This window comes from Melospiza melodia, chromosome 29 (assembly GCF_035770615.1).
Source record: "Melospiza melodia melodia isolate bMelMel2 chromosome 29, bMelMel2.pri, whole genome shotgun sequence".
In the NCBI taxonomy this organism is placed as follows: domain Eukaryota; kingdom Metazoa; phylum Chordata; class Aves; order Passeriformes; family Passerellidae; genus Melospiza; species Melospiza melodia.
This window is the reverse complement of record NC_086222.1, coordinates 3306297-3329508: the sequence shown is the minus strand read 5'-3', so window position 1 is coordinate 3329508 and position 23212 is coordinate 3306297. Positions and strand designations below refer to the sequence as shown.

The following is a 23212-nucleotide window of genomic DNA, read 5'->3' as shown; positions in this document are numbered from 1 at the left end:
ATGAGCTTCTGTACACCATCCTCGTGGCCTTTGGATGTAATGGAGTCTGCACTGTGTGGTAAATTGGACGGAATTCAGAGAAGAGCAACAAAAACAATTAAGGGAGGAGAGGAACTGACTTACATGGAAAGATTAAAGCGTTACAAATTTGTGGCTTGGTGAAGCACAGACTACTGCGAGTGGTTGGAAGTTTCTGGAGACAGGAATGCAGCTTCAAAAAAAAAACCATCCCTGCTCTTGTCTGAACATGGTTTTGTTTGTGTGTTTGTTTGAAAGGAAAATCTTTTCCGAGCAATATCCTCATCTGGTGTGACTTACCCCAGTGCCAGTGCAAACAATGGAGCTGGGGGATCTGGGCCAAATTATTCTGTCTGAAAATGTGGCCCTTGCACTCCTTTAAAGCTGGCACAGCAGGGGTGGAAGTGGTAGTTTAGGGAGGCAAATGGTGTTTTAACTCCTGCAAGGTAACTCCTGGTCAAATGGGGGTTAAATGTGGAAGATTTTTGGGTATCTTCCTTCTATAGCCCCTCTGCAAAATGCTGTAAGGGCCAGCAAGGTTAAAAAACATTTAATTGCTTGGCTGAAATTTGGCAAATAATAGGCAGGGAGGGCATTTCTGTTTCTGTGCTCTTGCAGAAACAAAGGCAGCTTTAAAATAGGAGAGAAAAGTCTGAAACAGCCCCAGAATCTGTGGGGTGAAGTTCTGAGGGGCTGCAGGTGTAACCCAGCCCAGGGGAGCACTCCATGAGTAGCCAGGCAGTGAGTAGAGCACTCCATGAGTACCCAGCCCTTGAGTAAAACCATCCATGAGTATCCAGCACTGAGTGGAGCAGTCCATGAGTAGCCAGGCTGTGAGTGGAGCAGTCCATGAGTACCAAAGCACCGAGTGGAGCAGTCCGTGAGTAGCCAGGCCCTAAGTGGAGCAGTCCATGAGTATCCAGCACTGAGTAGAGCAGTCCATGAGCAGCCAGGCCCTGAGTAGAGCAGTCCATGAGTAGCCAGGCTGTGAGTGGAGCAGTCCATGAGTAGCCAGGCTGTGAGTGGAGCAGTCCATGAGTAGCCAGGCTGTGAGTGGAGCAGTCCATGAGTACCAAGGCCCTGAGTGGAGCAGTCCATGAGCAGCCAGGCCCTGAGTAGAGCAGTCTATGAGCAGCCAGGTTGTGAGTGGAGCAGTCCATGAGTAGCCAGGCTGTGAGTGGAGCAGTCCATGAGTACCAAAGCACTGAGTGGAGCAGTCCGTGAGTAGCCAGGCCCTGAGTGGAGCTGGCTGGGGCAGTCCAGCTTTTCAGCTCAGGCTGGCAGCCCCAGGAGCCCAGAGCCCTGTCCCTGCTCAGGGGATTTGGGGTGGTGGCTGCCCTGCACACACAAGGCACGGATTGTTCGCAGGGATTGAGTTACAGCGAGGCTGAGCAATTAAAAACAGGGGGGAAAATGAAGTGTGAAGCCCCTTGGGCTGAGGAACAGTCTCAGAAGGGAAGTGCTGGAGGCCCTGGTGCTTGGGAATGGGACTTGTCCTGAGCATGGGGTGTTAATTGAGACACGGTGGCCAGATTTGAATGAGAGGTTAATTCCTGGCTGCCTCCCCTGCTCCCTGTTCCAGCTGGGCAGGGACAGATCCCGTCCCAGGGCTGGAGCCCGCTGAGCCTGGCTGCACGGGGAGCTGAGAAGCTGCCACCTTTCCCATATGTAATTGCTTTTATGGGGTGGCTGAAGCTGCCAGGGAGCAGGAGGAGGAGGAGGTGGAAAGGTGGCAGCTCCTGCGTGGAAGTTGCCACAAATATCAGTTTCCTTTGTAAGCCATGGTCTTCACTGAGGGGTGAAAGGGGCCAAACCTCTGTGATTAGGACTAATTTTGAGTGCTAAAACTGCAAAACCCTAAAGAACCTGTGGAGATTGTGGCGCCGTTACCTCCATCCTAATTCCTTTGGGTTGGGAGGAGTGGGGAGCAGTGACTGCCCCATCCATTCCTGCCCATCCCAGCTCTATCCAGCTCAGTGGGCAGTAGGAAGGAGCAGCGACTGCCCCATATCTGCCCATCCCAGCTCGATGGGTGAACAGTGACTGCCCCATTCCTCTCATCCCATTCCTGCCCCATCCATTCCTGCCCATCTGAGCTCACTGGGTAAGCAGTGGCTGCCCCATTCCTCTCATCCCATTCCTGCCCAGCTCAGAGGGGAGCACTGACTGCCCCATCCATTCCTGCCCATCTGAGCTCACTGGGTGAGCAGTGGCTGCCCCATTCCTCTCATCTCATTCCTCTCATCCCATTCCTGCCCAGCTCAGTGAGGAGCAGTGACTGCCCCATTCCTGCACATCTCAGCTCACTGGGGAACAGTGGCTGCCCCATTTCTGCCCATCCCAGTTCTATCCAACTCACTGGGTGATCAGTGACTGCCCAATCCATTCCTCTATCCCATTCCTGCCCTTCCCAGCTCAGTGGGGAGCAGTAACTGCCCCATTCCTGCCCATCCCAGTTCTATCCAGCTCAGCGAGGAGCAGGAAGGAACAGTGACTGCCCCATTCATTCCTGCCCATCCCAGCTCACTGGGTGAACAGTGACTGCCCCATTCCTGCCCAGCTCAGTGGGGACCTGTGACTGCCCCATTCCTGCCCATCCCAGTTCTATCCAGCTCAGTGGGGAGTAGGAAGGAGCAGTGACTGCCTCATTTCTCTCATCCTATTCCTGCCCAACTCAGGTGTGAGCAGTGGCTGCCCCATTCCTGCTCATCCCATTCCTGTCCCGCTCAGTGGGGAGCAGTGCGTGCCCCATTTCTGCCCATCCCGGTGGGTGATCAGTGACTGCCCCATCCCATTCCTGCCCATCCCATTCCTGCTCAGCTCAGTGGGGAGCAGTGACTGCCCCATTTCTGCCCATCCCAGCTCAGTGGGGAGCAGTGAGTGCCCCATTCCAGTGCTGCCCAACTCACTGGGTGATCAGTGACTGCCCAGTCCATTCCTGCCCATCCCAGTGCTGTCCAGCTCAGTGGGGAGCAGTGACAGCCCCATTCCTGCCCATCCCAGTGGGTGATCAGTGACTGCCCCATCCCATTCCTGCCCATCCCATTCCTGCTCAGCTCACTGGGTGAGCAGTGGCAGCCCCATTCCTCTCATCCCATTCCTGCCCATCCCATTCCTGCCCATCCCATTCCTGCCCAGCTCACTGGATGAGCAGTGGCTGCCCCATTTCTCTCATCCCAGTGCTGCCCAGCTCTCGGGGTGATCAGTGACTGCCCCGTCCATTCCTGCCCATCCCATTCCTGCCCATCTGAGCTCACTGGGTGAGCAGTGGCTGCCCCATTCCTGCCCATCCCAGTGGGTGATCAGTGACTGCCCCGTCCATTCCTGCCCATCCCATTCCTGCCCATCTGAGCTCACTGGGTGAGCAGTGGCTGCCCCATTCCTCTCATCTCGTTCCTCTCATCCCATTCCTGCCCAGCTCACTGAGGAGCAGCAGGGAGCAGCAGGCATCCCCCTCCAGAGCAGAGTGTCTGGAGAAGCGGGATTTGGAGTGTGAGAAGGAGGCAGCCAGACAGGAATACGGAATGTGGGCTGAGGATGCCGGGGGAATTGTTTCCATAGAAACCCAGCCATGGAGGCCCGCACTGCTCCCCCACCTCGCGCTCACAAATTCATGTGATCGCCTTCATGGTCACCAGCAAGCGTGCAGGGGAGTGGGTGATGAGGAGAACTGGAGTTTGCTGCAGGTGTGGGAGCTGCCGGAGGGACCTGGGGTGGCTCCAGCGCTGGGATGTGCTGCAGGAGATCAGGACGAGCTCCTGGGCACTGAATGGTGTCACACAAAGGGAACCAGGCCTCGTTTCTTTTAGATAAATGAAGGGGGGGAAAAAAAAAAGGGGTTTTCATTTGTTTCTTGCTGCATTGTTCTGCCACCTTTGTTGGCCGGGCCTTTTGCAGACATCATCTCTGCCTGCAAATGCACAGCATTCAGCAGTGCCTCAGGAAATGCTGCTCTGAAATGTCCTCCATGGAAGCACAGGCCTCTCCTTGCCACAATTTATGAGGGGCCCTGGGAGCCCGTTCCCTTCATTTGCTCCTGGAAAGATTTCTTCGTGGAAAATCCAAGATGTTCAGGGCTGATTTCTGTTCCTGCAGCCCCTGCAAAGAAAGCAGCACCTACAAGAGCTCCCAAAAACCTCCAAATGCAACCCCACATAGGAGTCAAGAGGAGTCAAATTTTGTGTGGGAGAAGAGGCTAAAGGAGGTCAGAGAAGCCTCAGAAATGTGGAGGTGCCAAAGTTTAGTGTAGATACTGGGGCTGGGTTCCTCTGACCATCTCCTGGAGTTTCAGTTGGGCCCAGCTGATTGGGTCTGTCTGATTTTTTCCCAAAAACCTCCAAATGCACCCCCACATAGGAGTCAAATAGGAGTCAATAGGAGTCAAATTTTGTGTGGAGAAGAGGCTAAAGGAGGTCAGAGAAGCCTCAGAAATGTGGAGGTGCCAAGGTTTAGAGTAGATGTGGGGTTTGGGCCCCTCTGACCATCTCCTGCAGTTTAATTTGGGCTCAGCTGATTTGTTCTGATTTTTTAAAGCAGTCAAGCTCCACAATCCACAAACTTCATCTTTTATCCCCTTTTTAGAAGAGACTCTGTGTGTGGAGAGAAGAGAGCATGAAGTGGAGATTTGGATGATTTTGGACATGATTTGCTCACTGTCCTGTTCTCCGAGGAACGGCTCCACAACCAGAAATTCATGTGATGTTATTTTTCTGGCTGCACATGGAGGGGAAAGGAAAACAAAGGCTGAAATCCTGAGGGAAACGTCTCCCATCTCTCCTCATGGTTTTCCCAATCTCAGAAAGTTTCTGGAGACCCTGAAAGCTTTTAAGAGTAACCCAGCTGTGGGCTGGTCCTTGCTAAGCACAGATAATGCTCCTGCAGCTCCGAGAGGAAAACATCTGAGCTTTGGGAAGGCTCAGCTTTGGGAATGACACACTGCAAACGTGCAGGCCAATGCAAGAGCAGCAGGTTCCACCAGGAGAGAGGGGAGCCCCAAACCTGGATTTACACAAAGGGATTTTTCCTCAGATTTGTGAGAGTTCAGAGTTAACCCCCACCCCTGGTTCACTTGTTTTGTGCTGGAAATTCTCTCAGGACTCACAGCTGAGGTTGTTCTCCTCATTTGCCTGTTTTTGTGGGGAATTGGGCAATATTTGATATTTTCCTTACTCCCCCAGTGAGAGGGGAGTGTGTCTGTAGCGTTGAGGCGCCCTCATTTCAGCTGAAACCTCTGTGCGTGATGCTAAAACTGAAATTTTGGCTGCAGGAGAGTTAATTTTCCTCATGGCAGCCAGCACAGGGCTGTGTTTTGGATTTGTGCTGACAACAGAGCTGATAACACAGGGATGTTTTAGTTCCAGCTGAGCAGAGCTTGCACAGAGCCCCTTTTTGCACCTCACCCTTCAACAAGTCTGCACAGGGAGCTGGGAGGGGACACAGCCAGGACAAGTGACCCTGAGTGACCACAGGGATCTCCCACACCATGCTCAACATTAAAATAATACTGAGCAGCCACTCTGGATTTCCATAAATGAGGAGAGAAAAGGTGCAGCCTGTCCCCAAACCCTGTCTCTGAGCAAACATCTGCTCTGTCACTGTTGGAAGGAGAAAATTCTTCATTTACTGATGTTTTTATCACATTAATTAGCGAGGAGAGCAACTTTGTTGAGCTTTAATCTGGGCAGAGTTTTTACTGAACTATCTCTGCATATAAAATGGAATTGGTTCCATTTCCCACCCCCAAAACTGTTTTATTTTTTTTTTTTTGCAATTGTGCTGGGTGATCTTTGTGGAATTATTCCTTGACTTTTATCCGAAATCCATCGGTAATGGTTATTTAAGCTTTTTTCAGCGCTCTCTGGTTGTTTTAATTTCAGGGAGTCCATCGAGGAGTTTAAGTGTGTATTAGTTATCATATTGATGGATCAGCCAAGCAAGGAGCATTTGGAAATGCACATATTCCTGTTCCATTGACCTGGGAGATTTGAAGGATGAGGCTCTGCATGCCATTAGCCCTTGGAGCATCCATAAACATCCCTTGGCAGCTTTCCATTTGGGTTTGGGATATTTGGAGTGAGATTTTTGTTCCCATTAATCCATCCCGGGGTATTAATTGGTTTGTTTGCCATTTATTTCACATTTTTCACTCAAAGGGGTGTTGAGTCTGTGCTCAGCAGACTCAGGGCTCTGCTCCTGCTAAATCAACCCCACTGATGGCAAATAAATCCCACTGGAGGCATGAACAGCATCAATTCCTTGCTTGTGAGTCTGCCTGGGGCTGATACGAGGAAAAAGAAGAAACTGTGTTTCCAAAATTTGTTTCCCATGATCAGGTGATGATCTTTGAATGGTGATTTTCCCACTGCTTCACCCCAACTTCTTTCAGATGTAACTCTGCTAAAATGAGCACAAAATGGTTAAAATTTGGTGACTTGGTGATACATGATCCAAGGAGATATCTCCACTCTTTAATTCAGGTGATCCAGATGTGGAATCAATATTTACACCCTCTCTGGGAGTGTTTGTAGGCTAAATTCACTCGAGGGTGGAAATCACTTTGTGATCTTTGGGTAAAAAATATGAAATGCAGGAACACAGGCTGGGGGAGTGTAAAGAATATTAAGAATATTATTCCCTTTAAAATTCCAAGACCCCCAAGGTCTCTGCCACAGCATCTCTTCAGAGTCCTGGTGACTGCACCAGGAGTTACATCTGGTCCTTAGGCAGAGAATTAATCTGGATTATTCTTACAAAACCCATCTCAAGTGAAACTTTTGCCGATATTTTTCCCAGAAGATTCTTCTCTTTCAGTCCAGAATTTTATCAGCGATTCTTATGCTAACAGGGGTCAGGAGATGAGATGTTTCTCACGTTACACTTGAAGCTCCTCATGAATAATGGCCTGTATCACCTCTATTGTCTGTCCAAAACATAAGCAAGCAGACATAAGGCCGGAGGAGAAATTTAAAGAGTGCTGAATAAGCCAGCAGGACGGAGCAAGGGCTGAGATAGTCGGGGAGGGAAACAAATACAAGGTGGAGCAGATGGTTATTTGGGGAAATATCCGAGCAGATTAACTGCCAGGGCTGCAGAATGAGCCAGGCCCCAGCTCTGAAGTCGCCTGAAATCTTCAGAGTGAGAGGAACAGAAGCACAGGCCAACATCACTGCAGCCAAAATAAATGAGAGGTCATTATTCCCCAGTGGATTTTCTTAAGTGTTAAGTAGAGCACATCAGGCTTTTCACAGGAATCTGAGGGGGGCTGCCATGCTTGGGACCATCACTTGCTCCTGTGCAAGGCCAATCTGTCCACTTGAAAACAATTTTTATTGTCCTTCTCTCCTTTCCCTAATTATTCTCTTTGCCTTTTTTGTCCTCATATCTGTGTGTGCATTGTGTAAAAAAAAAAAATAAAAGAAAAAGAAAGCTGCAGTTTGAGCAGGATGAGAATCCCCAAAATACATGGCACTGGAAATTCCCATCGTGTGGAAATTTCAGTTCCCCCCAGGCCCTTCAATCTTTTTCTTCAGCGAGACTGCAGCTGCCATCTGATTTGTATTTATATATGCTCTTTATAGATATTAATGCAATAACAGATTAAACCTAAAGTAACTGTTACTACACAGAGACATCTCAGGGGTCTGATCTCGCAAACATTAATGCCTCTGAATAACTTTAATCTTGTGCATTGTGTATTTGAATTTAATGGGGACTCTTGCATGCCAAAGTTTCTCACATTTGCGAATGTTTGCTGCAACTTCAGACTTCCCCCATATGTTGATGTCAATTTGTTTTTGCAACCTCAATACGGTTTAGAAACCTCAGCCTCTGATCACGGTTTGTGCATGGCTGTTTTTGCAGCTCTGCTGCATTCACTGGGCCTGATTTCCAATGGGAAAAATGGGAAAAATGGCAAAAAATGGGCTAAACCCTCACTGCTGACCCCACCACCTCAGACCAGGTTGAATTTCCCTCTCAAGGGCTTCTCCAGGATTTATTTTATTTAGCAAGCCTGTAGGTAATGAGGGTTATGATGTGGTAATGCTGTTCCTTCCCAAACCTCTTTCTGAAGGTGAATTCCTGAAAGAAACTGGAAAATTTTGGAAAATAGCCCAGGGGTTCTGGATAAATACCTGGAATGTCCAGGACATCAGGGAGGTGAATCCAACCTGCCCAGGGCAGGGGCTTCTCCAGACTTTGTTTTATTTAGCAAACCCATAGGTAATGAGAGTTATGATGTGGTAATGCTGTTCTTTCCCAAACCTCTTTCTGAAGGTGAATTCCTGGAAGAAACTGGAAAAATTTGGAAAATAGCCCAGGGGTGCTGGATAAATACCTGGAATGTCCAGGACCCCAGGAAGGTGAATCCAACCTGCCCAGGGCATTTGGTCTCTGCTCCCTGGGGAATGAACACAAGAGTCCAGACCCCTGTTGCATCATCTCTTCTGTGGTTTTAGATGACAAAAAGATAATTAAAATAATTGTCTTTTTACTAAATGTAAGGTTTTGATAGCAAACCTTAAGTAGGGTTGATCTGGGGATGTTTTATGGGCAACCAAAAATCCTGACCTCTCCTGGATGGGTGTTAAAGCTCCTGCACATCCTCCCGTGAGCCCAAACAGCTGAAATTCCTCATTTTGTGCCTCTGGAGCTCTGAACCCACTCAGAGCATGCTCAGCCTGTTGTAATGCACTGCTGAAAAAAGCAGTGCTCACTTTGGAGTTCAATAATAATGGTAATTTCACAGCCTGATGTCAGGGTAATAAACTCTTCCACCGGGCAACTGCTGTGACCACCAGGAAAGTTTTATTTCTCCAGGTTCAACAGTTTCCCTGTGACTGATGGAGCCTTGGAGGAGAGGTGACTTCCCTCCAAAAGGAGCACTGATATTTCTGTGTTTGCAGTTAAGGCTCACTAACCACTGGCATCAATCTGATAAGCATCTGATGGGGCCCAATTATGCCATTCCTCAGCTTTGGAGTGAATAAAATTTATTTTCTAGCCCACAGGAAGGTGAATAGATTGGTTTTGTTCCTGTGTCCTGGCGTTATTTAAGATTAAGCTCCTTTTTCTGTGAGTTATCACCATATCTGCCAAGAGCAAATCTATTTTTGTGTTATGCTTAAAAGAGTAGGAGAGGGAGAAGAACAATAAGAGGGTGAGAACCAAGGTAACTAACAGAAGGAAATCATTAGATATTTGAATTAATGAGATATTTGCTTAACTAGCACAAATAACATTGCCCATCACCACTCTCACAACTCAAGGAATTCCCAAAACTGATCAGTCTGAATGGCACAAAGTTGTGCGGGACAGTTTAATGACCGAGACTTTGGAAATTTATTATTTTCAAATGTCAGAGGAAATTCAAAAGTTTTATCAGTTTTTGGCTGCCAGAGCCCTGTAGGAAATCCTCATGCTCTAAGGGCTGCACACTTGGAGAGGTGTAGATGGAAATATCTAAAATTTAGGAATGCCCTGTAGGAAATCCTCATGCTCCTCATCCCAGGGCTACACACTTGGAGAGGTGTAGATGGAAATATCTAAAATTTAGGAATGCTGGTAAATATTAAGAATGTAGATGTGAATATCTACAAATCAGGAATCTGCTTAACCTGTGAAGAGAAAGGGGCAAGTCCAGAGATTGAATGATCTGAACTATTTAAAATGAGTTTCTTAGAAGTGTTTCTTGTGTGGGGCGACTTCCTCAATAATTTTGATCAAAAATCATGAATACAGTGTCAGCTCCAAACATGTAATGCCCAGAATTTAAAAGTTTAGTAGTTGGAAGATACAGATAAAGACCCAGAGGCTGATTGGTGATTTTTGTGTGTTTTTAGGTAGAACCCATCATGCTGAAAATCTTTCTAGCAACTCTAGACACAACTTTTGAAATAAAAAAAAATAGAAAAGGATTCTTTTTAAAACCAGTTGGCACCACTGAAATATTTTTGTTGATTAAATGACTGAGGGCAGGCTGCTGATGAGGCAACAGGATTTAATTGCTGCTGGCTGGCTGAGGATGGGCTCTGAGGCTGTGTGGGTGCCGTTTCTTGCTCTCAGCTTTGGAGCTGCCTCCACGTTTCATTGGGAATCCTGCTGTGGCTCAGTTTTCCACCCCTCCAGAAGGAGAAATAAACCCACTGGGTTATCACCACCCCAAGCCCTGTGGCTCTGAGCAGAGATCCCAGAAGGGACAATGAATAAACTCATTTTTGTGCCTCTCCTCCCGTCAGGTGCATCCTGATCCCGTTCCAGATGGGCCTGGGGGGCTGAGCTGGTCTGGGACACCCTGGGACGGGCTGGTCCAGCCTGGGAGCTGCATTTTGGTGTCAGCTGGGAGCAGAAGTGGCCCCAGAGATCAGAATCCCTTGGGGCCTGCCGGGAAAATCCAGCCTGGGAGCTGCCAATTTTTGGGGATGAGATTCCATTGCTTTACCAGGGGTGAGGGCAGGCCGTGGAGACAGCCCAGACCAAAACTGAAGGGATCTTTTAATTTCATGGCACGGTGAGGAATAGGAAGCCGGAATGACTCCACCTTGGGCTTTGACTCCTCATCCTGTTGTCATTCCAGTTTAATGCGTTTTGGTGTCAGCTTGGAGCAGAAGTGGCCCCAGAGATCAGAGTCCCTTGGGGCCTGCCAGGGAAATCAAACCTGGGAGCTGCCAACATTTGTGGATGTGATTCCATTGCTTTACCAGGGGTGAGAGCAGGCCGTGGAGACAACCCAGACCAAAACTGAAGGGATCTTTTAATTTCGTGGCACGGTGAGGAATAGGAAGCTGGAATGACTCCACCTTGGGCTTTGACTCCTCATCCTGTTGTCATTCCAGTTTAATGCGTTTTGGTGTCAGCTTGGAGCAGAAGTGGCCCCAGAGATCAGAGTCCCTTGGGGCCTGCCAGGAAAATCAAACCTGGGAGCTGCCAACATTTGTGGATGTGATTCCATTGTTTTACCAGGGGGGAGGGCAGGCCGTGGAGACAGCCCAGACCAAAATTTAAGGGATTTTTAAATTCTGTGGCATGGTGAGGAATAGGAAGCTGGAATGACCCCGACTCCACCTTGGGCTTTTACTCCTCATCCTGTTGTCATTCCAGTTTAATGCATTTTGGTGTCAGCTGAGAGCAGAAGTGGCCCCAGAGATCAGAGCCCCTTTGGACTAATCTCCACCGGGAAAATCCAGCCTGGGTGCTGCCAATATTTGGGGATTTGATTCCATTTTACCAGGGGTGAGGGCAGGCTGTGGAGAGACCCCAGACCAAAATTTAATTTCATGGCACGGTGAGGAATAGGAAGCTGGGATGATCCTGACCCCACCTTGGGCTTTGACTCCTCGTCCTGTTGTCATCCCCTGTCCCATTGAGGTGCGCAGAAATTACAGAATTGTCCTAATATCTGTCCCTCCCTTTATTTAAGCACCTAAACCATGTCTAACCTTGTAATTCCATGCACATCCTCCAAATATTTTAGCACCTGGATGATACTGAAAGTCCTTTTCAACCCAACCCAACTTTAATTCTGTCATCTCACCCACCCTTGGGTTTTCATTTTCTCATCTATCTTTCAGTAACCTCATGCTGCCAGGTATTTATTTATGATAAATGTATAAAAATACTTTTATTTAGCTAGAAATGGACAATTGCAGCACTCTGGATGTGGAGAAAGCTGAAGTTGGGTTCCCAGATGAGGCACCAGGGATGTTCTAAAGGTGCTGCCTGAGGAGCAGAGCCCCTGTTGCATCGATTGCTTTAATGCTGACCTGGGATTGTTGGATTAATCACGGCCAGGAGCACCAGGAGCATGGAGAAAGTGTCTCTGCAGTGGGAGGAAGCCAAAGCAATAATGACATTGCAATGCTGGGATTGCACCTGGGCAGCTGAATTCCCAGAAATGCACAGGACAAAGGGCTGGCCCCAAAACTGGGGCTTGGCCATGGCTTTGGGCAGGGAGAGATTTGAGTCTCTTGGGATTTTTCACTTTAGGATGTTCAGGTGGAGATTTCTTGCTTTGAGCAGTCCAGGGAGAGATTTTACTCTCTTGGGATTTTTTACTTTGGGATTTTCAGGTGGAGATTTCTTGCTTTGGGCAGTCAAGGTGGGGTTTTTTTTTTGCTCTGGGCAGTTCAGGGAGAGATTTTACTCTTGCGATTTTTTACTTTGGGCAGTCAAGGTGGAGATTTTTGTGCTTTGGGCAGTTCAGGTGGGGATTTTTCCTTTGGGCAGCTCAGAGAGAGATTTTACTCCCTTGGGATTTTTTACTTTGGGTTTTTCAGGTGGGGATTTTTTGCTTTGGGATGTCCAGGTCGGGATTTTTTGCTTTGGGCAGTTCAGGTGGGGATTTTTAGCTTTGAGCAGTTCACATGGGGATTTGTTGCTTTGGGCAGTTCAGATGGGAATTTTTTTGTTTTGGGATGTCCAGGTGGGTTTTTTTTTTTTTTTCCTTTGGGATGCTCAGTTGGGGATTTTTTTTTTTTTTGCTCTGGGCATTCCAGGTAGGGAATTTTTGTCTGTCTGTCCAGAAGCAAGGAGGTCCCTGGCTCTGCTGGCAGGCCCCACAGTTTTTGCAGACAGATGATTCACCCCAAGCCCAGATGCTGCCTTTGCCCCAGCCCTGAGCAAGGCAAACAGAGAATCTTCTCTTCATCAACTTCATTTGCAGCGATCGCTCCCCAAGCTCCTTTGAGAGAGAGGAGGAGAAGGAACCTGAGAAACCCTCCCAAAAGCTTGTCCAAACCTATTTTAAAACCAAAAAAAACCCCAGAAAATAGCAGTGTGCAGGTCTGTGTGCTGCTGCAGCAGAAGCAGATGCAAGCAGGGCTGCCCAAGCCTTGTGGGGCTCTGTGAGCTCCAGGGCTGGAACCGTGGCTGGAGGCAGCAGCGCCCTTCAGTCCCAACAGGGTATTTGGGCTTTACTGAGCCATGAGCACAAACTGAGCCTTGCAATGGTTGGAAGGGGAAAGGTAAATTGGGGAGTATCTTCTGCATGTAGTGGAATGATGAAAAAAAGAATTTTTTTGAAGTTGATGGCAACAAGAGGCTATTTTCTTAAAAATATTAACAGAGAGGGAAGTGTATGTTGTAGAGGCTTTTTGTTTTCTGTGATCTTGTTGATCTTCTTTAGGTCGTGGAGTGATTTCTAGGAATTTGAAGTCTTTTTATGAATGGCAAAACACCTTCTAATTATGATAAAATAAACGATAACATTGTATTATCTCAGCCTTCTCATAAAACTAAAATAAAAGATTTTAAAACACCTCTCATCACTCCATCTCTAGATCAGAAAAAAAAATTCTATCCAAAAGCAGTGGGCAGGGGTTTGCTCAGAGCTGGAGATGTCCGGGCAGGGAGGAGCTGCGGGACCCTGTGGGATGGCAGGAACAGCCCCAAGCCCTGGAATCACAGACACCTCCCTGTGTGGGGCTGCTGAACTCACTGGAACCACTCAGGGCTGGTTTTCTGTGGGCCAGGACGGTGCCGTGGCTGTTCCTGGGAGGTCACTGAGGTGTGAGGGCTCCCCAGGCTCCAAAACCTGCTCCCCCAAAACACTGCAGGATCCTGACACACCCACACTGTGTCTTTGTGTCCCTGCAGGCAGAGATGTGCTGGTAGACGTGCAATATAAATATTTTCCATTTGCCTTCCTATTCAAATTCCCTTCCAGCCTCTTCCCTCCTCATCCCAGATTTCATTTTTTTCAGATTTCTGGAGCATCCAGCTCTCCTGTTTTATTGCAGAGGAATTGCCTGTGATCCAACATGATTTATTTATTTATTGTTCTTTGTCTGGGCACCTCAGCCTGTGCTGGAGCTGCAGTTATTTTGCAAGTCAGCTCATGGGCACTGCCCCATTTTGCTGTTGTTGCCCTGGAGTTCTCAGTTCCCATCCTGGGTACTTCCCTGTGTGGGCACATTCAGCTGCAGCACTCACAAAGCTTTCTTCTTGCCTTCTTTCCCTTCTTTCTTTTTATTTTTTTATTTTATTTTTTTTTAAATTTATTTTTCAAGACGCTGCTGATATTCAAAATTGCTGAAATCTGCTCGTAAAAGATGTCAAGAGGCAAAGCCAGGAATGATCCTTTAAGGGCACTCTTTGATATTTGGGGAAGTGAACCTTGAAAACCTCCCTTGTTTCCTGTTGTTCCATTCCTTGCTTTCTCTCATAAAGTTGTTTTTTTTCCCTTTTCTGAAGACTTCCAAAGTACACAACCTCCCTGAAAGTCTATTGCTCCCTAAAGAAGGTCTTTCTGTAGGTTTTGACCCAGGTCCATCTCCCGTCCCAGCTGCAGCTCCTTTTCCTTTGAGGTGAGGCCAAAGCTGCTGAAATTCATGTCAGGGCTGGAGGTTGAAGGATTATCCAGCCCAGAGGAAGGGCTGGGGCTGCTGGGGACATTTCACCTCCAGTTTCCTGTTCAGGATGATACCAGGGGATCCTTCTGGAGCCAAGATTTGTCTCTCATCACTGCAGATCCTCTCTTGTCTCACTCCTTCCTTCCACGGTGGTGAAACCCTTAGTTCAAGCTCAGTTTTCAGATATTTAAGGCACAAAACCTACCTTTAAAGAGGAAAAAATTTTGCAAATTATCTCCTTTAATCACGCCTGTGTTCTGGTGAGCTGCACTTTTCCCTTTTGCCTGTAGCTCCCTGCTTCTCCCAGCAATCCCCCCAGCGCTGCAGGAAGGGAATTGAAATGTGAGGCAGCAAAGCCTCCAGAATATTTTGCCATCGATCCAAAATATCTTCTGCCACTTCACCAACGCGAGGTCACCCTGATTTCATCCCAGGGCTGCTGTAGAAGGTTTTTTTGGTGTGTGTGTGTGTGTGTCCTGCCTGCCCTCGCCCCCTCCCCAGCTCGTTTTGGTGGAGGCTCGGTCGCTGCGTGAGGCGGCTCCGTCCTCGGCGTGTGTTGTGATCTGGGAATTATTTGGTGGCTAATTACTGAACTGCTCTGCAAAACGAGGCTGCACATCCTGCCCTGGGACGCCCTCGACCAGCCTGCAAGGAAAGCAGGCTCCTTTTAAAGTGTTTCCCTAGAAAATGCTTGGTTAAGCAGCAGAAAACACCTGTCTGCAAGAGAGACCGTGCTGCTTTTAAACAACAAAAACCCTGTGTGATTCCTGCTCTGAGCAGGGCTTGGGATGACACCCAGCCTTGTCCAGTGTGGCTTCAGCATCTCACTAGGAGGATGAAATGTTCTTTTCTGCGTGTTGTGATCTGGGAATTTGTGAATTGCTGCCTTTGCCCTGCAAAACAAGGCGCACATCCTGCCCTGGGACACCCTGGGCCAGGCTGCAAGAAAAACAGGCTCCACTTTAGGGTGTCTCCCTAGAAAATGCAGAAAATACCTGTCTGCAAGAGAGACTGTGCTGCTTTTAAACAACAATAAAAACCCTGTTGTTTGTTTGAGAAACAAACCTGAGATTCCTGCTCTGAGCAGGGCTTGGGGTGACACCCAGCCTTGTCCAGCGTGGCTTCAGCATCCCCCAAAATCTCTCCAGGAGGATGAAATGTTCTTTTTTGTGTGGTGTGATCTGGGAGTTTGATGGCTAATTACTGAATTGCTCTGCAAAACGAGGCTGCACATCCTGCCCTGGGACACCCTCATCCAGCCTGCAAGAAAACCAGGCTCCTCTTTAGGGTGTCTCCCTAGAAAATGCAGAAAATACCTGTCTGCAAGAGAGACTGTGCTGCTTTTAAAAAACAGCAAAAAAACCTGTGTGATTCCTGCTCTGAGCAGGGCTTGGGGTGACACCCGGCCTTGTCCAGCGTGGCTTCAAAATCCCCCAAAACCTCACCAGGAGGATGAAATTTTCTTTTCTCTTCCCTTTCTGGTCACGTTTTACCAGTGGAGTTACTCAGCGAATTAATAGGTATAGAAATGCAAAGCTCTTTTCTTATTACACGCCATCGATCTGATTGCAGTGTCATTAATTGAAAGACTCTGGAAATGTGATGGATGGTTCAGTTCAGGATTCCACATTCGTTTTGGCATAGCCCTGCAGGAGAAAAGCTGCATGAAGCTGATTGAAGGGCTCTTTTTGTCTGACATGAATTATTCTTTCATTGTCAAACCTTGTAACAGCATTCAGACATAGGGAGATTTACAATGTGAAATCCTAAATGGGGTCTATTCTTAAAATAAAATTAGAAAAAAAAAAAAAAAAAAAGAAGAGAGAGAGAGCTTTATCTTGCAACGTTGAAAATAGCTATGTTTAAAAAAAAAAAAAAAGACAACCCCACAACTATTCCTCCAAATTAAATATCTTCTGCAAAACCCAAGGGGCTGATGTTTCTCACTTAATTTTAAATTATTCTGATGGTGAGGCCTTAAATGAATAAAACAATTGCTTTAATCACATAACGGTTGTCAACATTTTTATTACATCCAAATATATTTGTTTGTCTGGGAGGGTTTGTTTGCTCTCCCCACTGCTGTCATTCCCCCGGCTGAACGATTTGTCCGACTCGCTGGGAATCCTGCTCGTCCTGGAAAATCACACCAGGCTTTCCTTCCTCTTTGGGGAAAACCTAGGTGGACCCTGCCGAAATGTTTATTTAAGGAAATCGTTCTGCATTTCAGAAAACACTTAAAAAAAAAATAAAACTAACCCAAAACACCAGCTCTGTGTGCAAAGATATCAGCTTTTCCCAGCCTGCTGGCTGCAGGCAGATCTTCTTGAATGAGCTTTGGGTTTATTTAATTTTTATTATTTTGCTGTTCCGTGGTTAAATTCTGCGGGTTCTTTTGTCTGTACCAAAATTCCTGCCAGGCTCTGGTGCTTGGGAGGTGCAACCACTCCAAAAAGCAGCGGGAGAGGAGCAGCCCCGCTCCTCTTTACACCCCGAGATCACCGTGCAAAGTTGATGAAGAGTTTGGAATGCCAAGCAGCCACCCAACTCGTGGGCTCATTTGAGAATAAAACACTGAAATAACATTATCCGAGATGGGAATCAATGTCATGCCTGTTACAAGCGCTGGAGCTGGGAGAATAGCGAGATTACACAGAGCAGGCAGATTAGATGAAGAAGAGTATTCGATTACATTCCATCTGATTAGTGCTGTCTATTCATCTGCGTGGGGCTTTTTTTGTTCTTCAAGAAAGCTGCCTTATTTTTATGGGAATGGGCTGTGTTGAGAAAGCTGAAAGCTGGAAGAATTGGATGTAAAATCGTGGTGGGAACAGGCAGCTCTCTGCCTTAACCATCCTCCTCCCTCAGCTCCTTTCCCATCCCCGGACCTGCGTGCCTAAATGTTTTAGCAGGCAGATGAGCACAGAAATGACCATTTTTTTACCATCATTTAACCACTTTTCACCCCCAGGAAGGCATCAAGTGATCACTCTCTACCTGGCCCCTGAAACAAATGCCCTTTCCCACCTGGGCTGGACATTTGCAGGCAGCCAGCCCGGCCCCATGACCGAGATGAGCAATTCCCACTGAAGTGGGCAAAGAGCCTTTTCTCCCCGAGCCTGAGGAACAAACGGCACTGATGGGAAATGTTGTCCTCATCCCCCGCCCCCTCCCCCTGCCTATCTGCATGGAATACCCTCCCCAACGTGGATTTTTTAAGGTCTCATTGTTCGGCGAGAGGGTTGAGATTATTTTTGTAGGGATTTTTTTTTTATATACATATTTTTTTTTGGCGGGGAAGGGTTTGCCCTGGTCCCGGCCACTGCAGGTGCTGCTCCTCCTCACACTGGGAATCTCCAGCAGTTCTGCAATTCCCAAGTTTGGGGATGGAGCTGGGTCAGAGCGCAGCACCCACTGAGCAGCGGGGTTTTCCCAGCCCCTTCTTGCTTTATTTTCAGGCTCTGGGATGCTCCCAGCCAGGGCTCCTCAGGCTGTTCCTGCAGCTCTCCTTTAATTTTGAGCACCTCCAGTGCCGTTAGCAGCTCCAACCTTCCAGCCACAGGCTGTGCCTAAAAGGTGAGGGAGCTGGGGAGGGGCTGCTTTCAATAGTTATTCGAAATTAAGATGATTTAATTTAATTTTTTTTTTCCTTTATGCTGTCTCAAGCTAAATAAACTCAGTTCCTCCGAGCCCAAAAAGCAGCGAGGATATTTTGCCTTTGGTGTCACAGATTATCCTCCCGTGGAAGCTGAGATCAGGAGAAAGGGACACAACGAGAGAGTTTGTGCAGCCTTGCAGGACTCTGAGCGTATTCTACAGAAAGGGGGGAAAAAAAATGTTTATTCTCAGCCCCAAACTCTGTGAAACCGCTTCATTTTCGGAGTTCCCCGCGCTCCGAAATGCGGGCTGGATAATTTCTGCAAATTCAATTAGAGTTTGGAGCCCGTGGCCGCTCTGATCAGATCTGTGTAAATAACATTGTCCCCAGCCTGTGCTGTCACCTCTGAAATGCTCTCTGGATCGCAGCCTAGCTCTGTCTTTTCTTGTGGTGGAGTCAGGGTGGTGCTGGATTTCGGAGCTTTTTGCATTTTATTGCTCTTAATTTTTGGGTTTTTTTTAATTTAATCTTTTTTAGTTTTTTTTTTTATTTTCGTTTCTTTTTTTGTAGTCCGTTTTGATTCTGACAGTTTTTAAAGGTGGGGCTCATTTTTTTGTGAGGTTAAGAAGAAGGAGAGAGTGAAAGGTACCGTATCTTTCTTCTTAATTGTTTGGCTTAAGTCTGAAACATCTGAAAAAACACCCTTAAAATGGTCTTAGAAGTAACAGTCGCTTAATTAATAAAAAAAAAATAGTAACAGATTTAGCTTACCCTCTTTATGGACTTAACTTCTGGAAATTAGGCATCCACTCTGTCTCCTCTGCAATAATCAGTTTCTTATCTAACAGATATGAAACGACCAAATACATCTTACATCCTTTAACCCAGCAACAGTTATCCCAAAAAAGAAAAACTAAAACAAAAATCGAAGCGTTGCTACAGCTCAGAGCATCTTTTTACTTTCAACCCTTCAACGTCGCCCGTTTATTCCCATCCCAGCTCAGCTTAATTCCCTTTTATTGTGTCGTTGGGCTGCAAATATACAGTGCCATGCCTAATTGTGCTGCAATCCCACATTAATAACCTGCAACTTTGCATCCCGAGCAGCGAGGAGCACGGAGAAAAAAAAGGCAGAAACAGATGCAATTATTTGTTGCTGGCTAAGTTACTGTACGTGACCCAGGTGCTGGAGGACTATTTGCATGTGTTTCTCACCTTTGTTCACCCAGACACATGGGGATCTCGAGCTATTGCTGACTAATTGATAGTTGTAGTAACTGCTATAGGCTCCTTAGATTAGAAATGCATGCAGACGTGTGTCTTGGATTCAAACATTAAGGAACACACACACTCTCACTTACTTCCACGGGCAGAAAGTCTTCGTACTATTAGAGGTGTGTGATGGAGATAGCAGGACATAAAACAGAAGAGAGAGAGACACAGGGAGAGAGAGAGAGACAGAGACAGAGAGATGGCATGCAGCATATATACCCCTACAAATAGTTCTAAAATGCGTTTGCAAATGCAGAAGTCTTCAGAACCATCCAACAGTTCAGCACAACCCTTTTTATCTCTTCTCCGCGGGACGTCTCCATCCAGATTACTCGAAAAAAGCGGAAAAGGTGAGAGCTCTGCCATCTTAGCTCTGAATTCATCTGATTTCCTTTTTTTTTTTTTTTTTTCCTCTCTCTCTCTCTCTCTCTCTATATATCTCCCCCCCCTCCTTCTCTCCCTTGTATTCCTTATGCCATTGTCCATTCTTATGATGGCAGCCGCCCTTGCTCTTGAATGCAAGTGTCACAGCGGGAGCAAAAAGGGTTCAGGGCTGCATTGTCAAAGCCATGGTTGCCTATTGTTTCTTAGCCTTTCACTGCTCTGCTTTTCCGAGCCTCTTTCCCTATCAGTGGCCCCTGTCAAGGGGAGGAGTAGGGAGAAAATTGCAAGAGTTAGTCGTCCTTTTTATTGCACACTGTTATGATAAACAGCCCCAGCAATACATCCCACAAAATTAGGAATTATAACGACGGGACGGGGGGAAAAAAAAAGGAAATTTCTTTGTAGGTTTGCGTTTGGCGCTGCCCTTATGTCAAAAGCTTGGTTTTCTTAGGAAAGACTTTTGTATTGGTGGTTTTTATTTTTTTTTTTTTTTAATTTTTTTTTTTTTGCCCAGCAAAAAATAGAGGCAGCTGCAAAGTGAACAGTGAGCTATTTAGCCACAAGGTAAAAATTTCCTGTTGCTATTTGGATACTGATGCTTTTCAATTTTAAAGGTGTGTGTGGGGGGAGAAAGCATGACTGAAAGCATTTCTCTAGCTGTCCATCCATCCATCCATCCATCCATCCATCCATCCATCCATCCATCCATCCATCCATCCATCTCTATTTTATGTTTTAAAGCAATTGAAAACGGGTTTTAAAAAGGACAGGGAGGCTGTTTGCAAGTTGGTTTTATTTGGGGGAAAAAAATATAATAATAATAATAAAAAAAAAATCTCTCAGTGCAGAATGAGGTTTGTGTTTCAGCTGATTGAATCTTGTGCTGGGAGATGAAGGGGGATGAGTGTCCTGCTCGTGCTTTGTCAGGGCATTCAGAGTAAAATCTTGTCACAATTTCTTCCTTTGGTGGAGAGGGGAAAAAAATTAATGCAGGCAGGAGTTTGGTTGGCATTTCAGCGTGTGTTTGATTGTCTTGTGTGCACAGGCCAGCTCTGCCCGTGCTCCAAACTTCAGGGAGGTTACAAAGTCGTGGCCTCAAAAGTTTTTTTTGTTTTACTGCGTTTGAGGTGAAATTGCTGAGAGGAGAAAATTATTTCTACAAAGGGGCTGCCCAAAAGAGTGCAAACATATTTATGTGCTCAAGCTGTAAATATTTTATTCGTTTCACTTTATATTTTATTTTTACTTACGTTAAAAAAGAATCTGACAAACTGAAAGAGAAGCAAATGCAATTTGTGCTTTTTTCTGTAAATTTTAGCATCATCCTTTCAATCCTTAAATTTTTCCTCACTGCCCTCAGTGTACAGGATATTTAACAGTCTGGGGGTTTAATTTTTTGCAAGCCTATTATTATTTTCTTTTGGCTGAGCTGTTACATGATCAGGAATTATTAAAAGCAAACACTGCAGACCGTTCAGATATGTGCTGCTCGAGGCTGAATATCTGAGCCATTGCAAACGTCTCGTGCTATTTTATCGTGTCTAATAATACCAGGCACAGATGTAAATATGGTTTAAGTCTTAGAGAAGCTCGCAGAGAAATTCTCCTCAAAGTGCTCGGGCTTGGTTTTGGTTCTGGTGCAGAAAATCGAATTGGCCGAGCCTCCCAAAGGAGAGGTTTTGGTGGGAATTTAGAAAAATGGCCAAAATATTTCACCTGGGTTCCCTCTTAACTCTCAGGATGCCGAAATAGAAGTGATTTGAGGAGCAAATTCTCCCAGACAACTCGCTTTGCCTTTTCTCCCCCGTGCTGGTGCTTTCTACACTCATTTATTGCCCTGCACCGCCAAGTTCTAGGTCAAGTATGCGCCTGTTTGGAATATCTTTACGTTTGAAACTTTTTTCTTTTTTTTCATGAAGAAATGATGAAAGAACTCTGGCCTTGTTTTAAATCAAGCCCTGAATGCAGCTGAGGCCACCCTGGGAGCACAATGTTTAATTTCCATTCGACATCTGCCTTATATTTCCCATTGCAGCCCAGGCTCTGCGTGGAAGGAGCACTTAGCGCTGATAAAAAGTTTGGCATCTCTTTTGTCAGGGGTTGTAATTTCTGTTCTCTCAATCTGGACTGTCATTTTGTAAAAAAAAAAATCTTTTGTCACCGGAGCTGAATGGAAAACCTGGAATGTGCAGGAGATTAAAGAAATGGGGGAAGAGGATTCAAACGTGCGCAGCGATTCTGGGCGCTCCCCTCTCCGAGACAGATGGTGCCTAATCCTGATTTTTCCTTATTCCAGTGGCAATTCCGAGCTGTCCCTCTGAATCCACAACTGAATGCTGATGAATCAGGATCAGGCCTGGCTCATTTCTTTGCTTTTGGAGGCTGTGGGTTGATCTGGCAGGGATTTCTGCAGGCACAGCTCTGCCCTGGCACTCCCGCTGAGAGGTGCCCACTGAGTGACTCCAGCACTGCCCCGAGCCCCACTCTTCCTCCTCCTCCTCCTCTTCCTCCCTGACCTTCCAAATCTAGGAATAAATGTCTGATATGAGGGGTTTTCTTTAGGTAGGTCTGGGTAGGGAAATCTCAGAGAAATTGGTGGGGTTTTCTTTAGGTAGGTCTGGGTAGGGGAATCTCAGAGAATTTGATGTGTCTGGGCACTCCAGCGTGGCTGAGATGTCAGGTGATAAAAAGGGGGATAAAAAGAAGTTTTTTCAGAGCAAAGGCAAAAACATTTAGCCCCACATATGAATTTTAAAAAGGGCGATTCAGGGGCAGAGGTGTTCCAACCTGATCTGTTTCAGGGGGAGAAGGGAAAACTTCACTCTGTGTTTAATGGTTTAAATTTGTTTTGTCTCCTTATTAATCCAAACAACTTGTGCTCACTTTGCTTTTATATAAGAATATAAAAATGCTTTTTTTGCCCCAGATTTTGTTCTGTAATCTGAAGTTGAAGTGCTTTGTGTGCTGCCAGCTCAAGTTCCAGGCACCTCTTTCACTCTTTCTTGTGGGATTTCAATGAGCAACACTTACAGCTCTGTTCTACAAAGAAATAAATATACCTCAATTTTTTATTATTTTTTTTTCCCTCTCATAGGAGTAACTTCAGTGGGAATTGCTCATGGAAAAGAGAAAGGATCACCTGGATTCTTCTGGAGCTGGGAGTCAGGGCCAGAAATCTGCAGGAAGGAGCTACCCAAGGAACAAGAGGAGGACTTCACTTCTCCAGAGCTCCATCCCACCGCGAGCTCCAGGCAAGTAACATTCCCCTGCTTGGAGCTTCACTGGTGTTATGAGTTCTCACACACAGAAATTGTCTCAGTGAGGTTGGATTGCATCAAAATGTGATGAGAATTCGGTGCATTAATCAGGGATCTTGTCCTCTCCATGGCCGGAATGCCATTGCACACTTGTGGAGGTTTTTAGAGTCTAAAATGCAGCAAGAACCAGCCCAGAGAGTTGTCAGGAAAAGCTGAACTTGGGTTATGAGCCTTTGGCCAACCCCAAATCCATTTTTTGTTACCACTTTAAATCACGGATTAGGCAGCCCTCTGCCTTTTCAGGATTTTGGGGGCTGCAAACCCCCAGAACTGAGCCC

General features: G+C 46.5%; 1 long non-coding RNA gene across 2 annotated transcripts in view; it reads left to right on the top strand.

Moving 5' to 3' along the window:
- Positions 1-22867, top strand: part of LOC134430656 (uncharacterized) — a 39886-nt gene extending 17019 nt beyond the window's left edge. Inside the window, exon 3 of one of the 2 annotated variants that reach the window (XR_010030888.1) lies at positions 22712-22867. This is a non-coding gene — a long non-coding RNA (uncharacterized LOC134430656). Of the gene's footprint in view, positions 1-8292; positions 9026-22711 lie in introns of those variants that run through there. The other variant, XR_010030887.1, reaches the window with a different exon arrangement.
- The last annotated feature ends 345 nt before the right edge of the window (positions 22868-23212 follow it).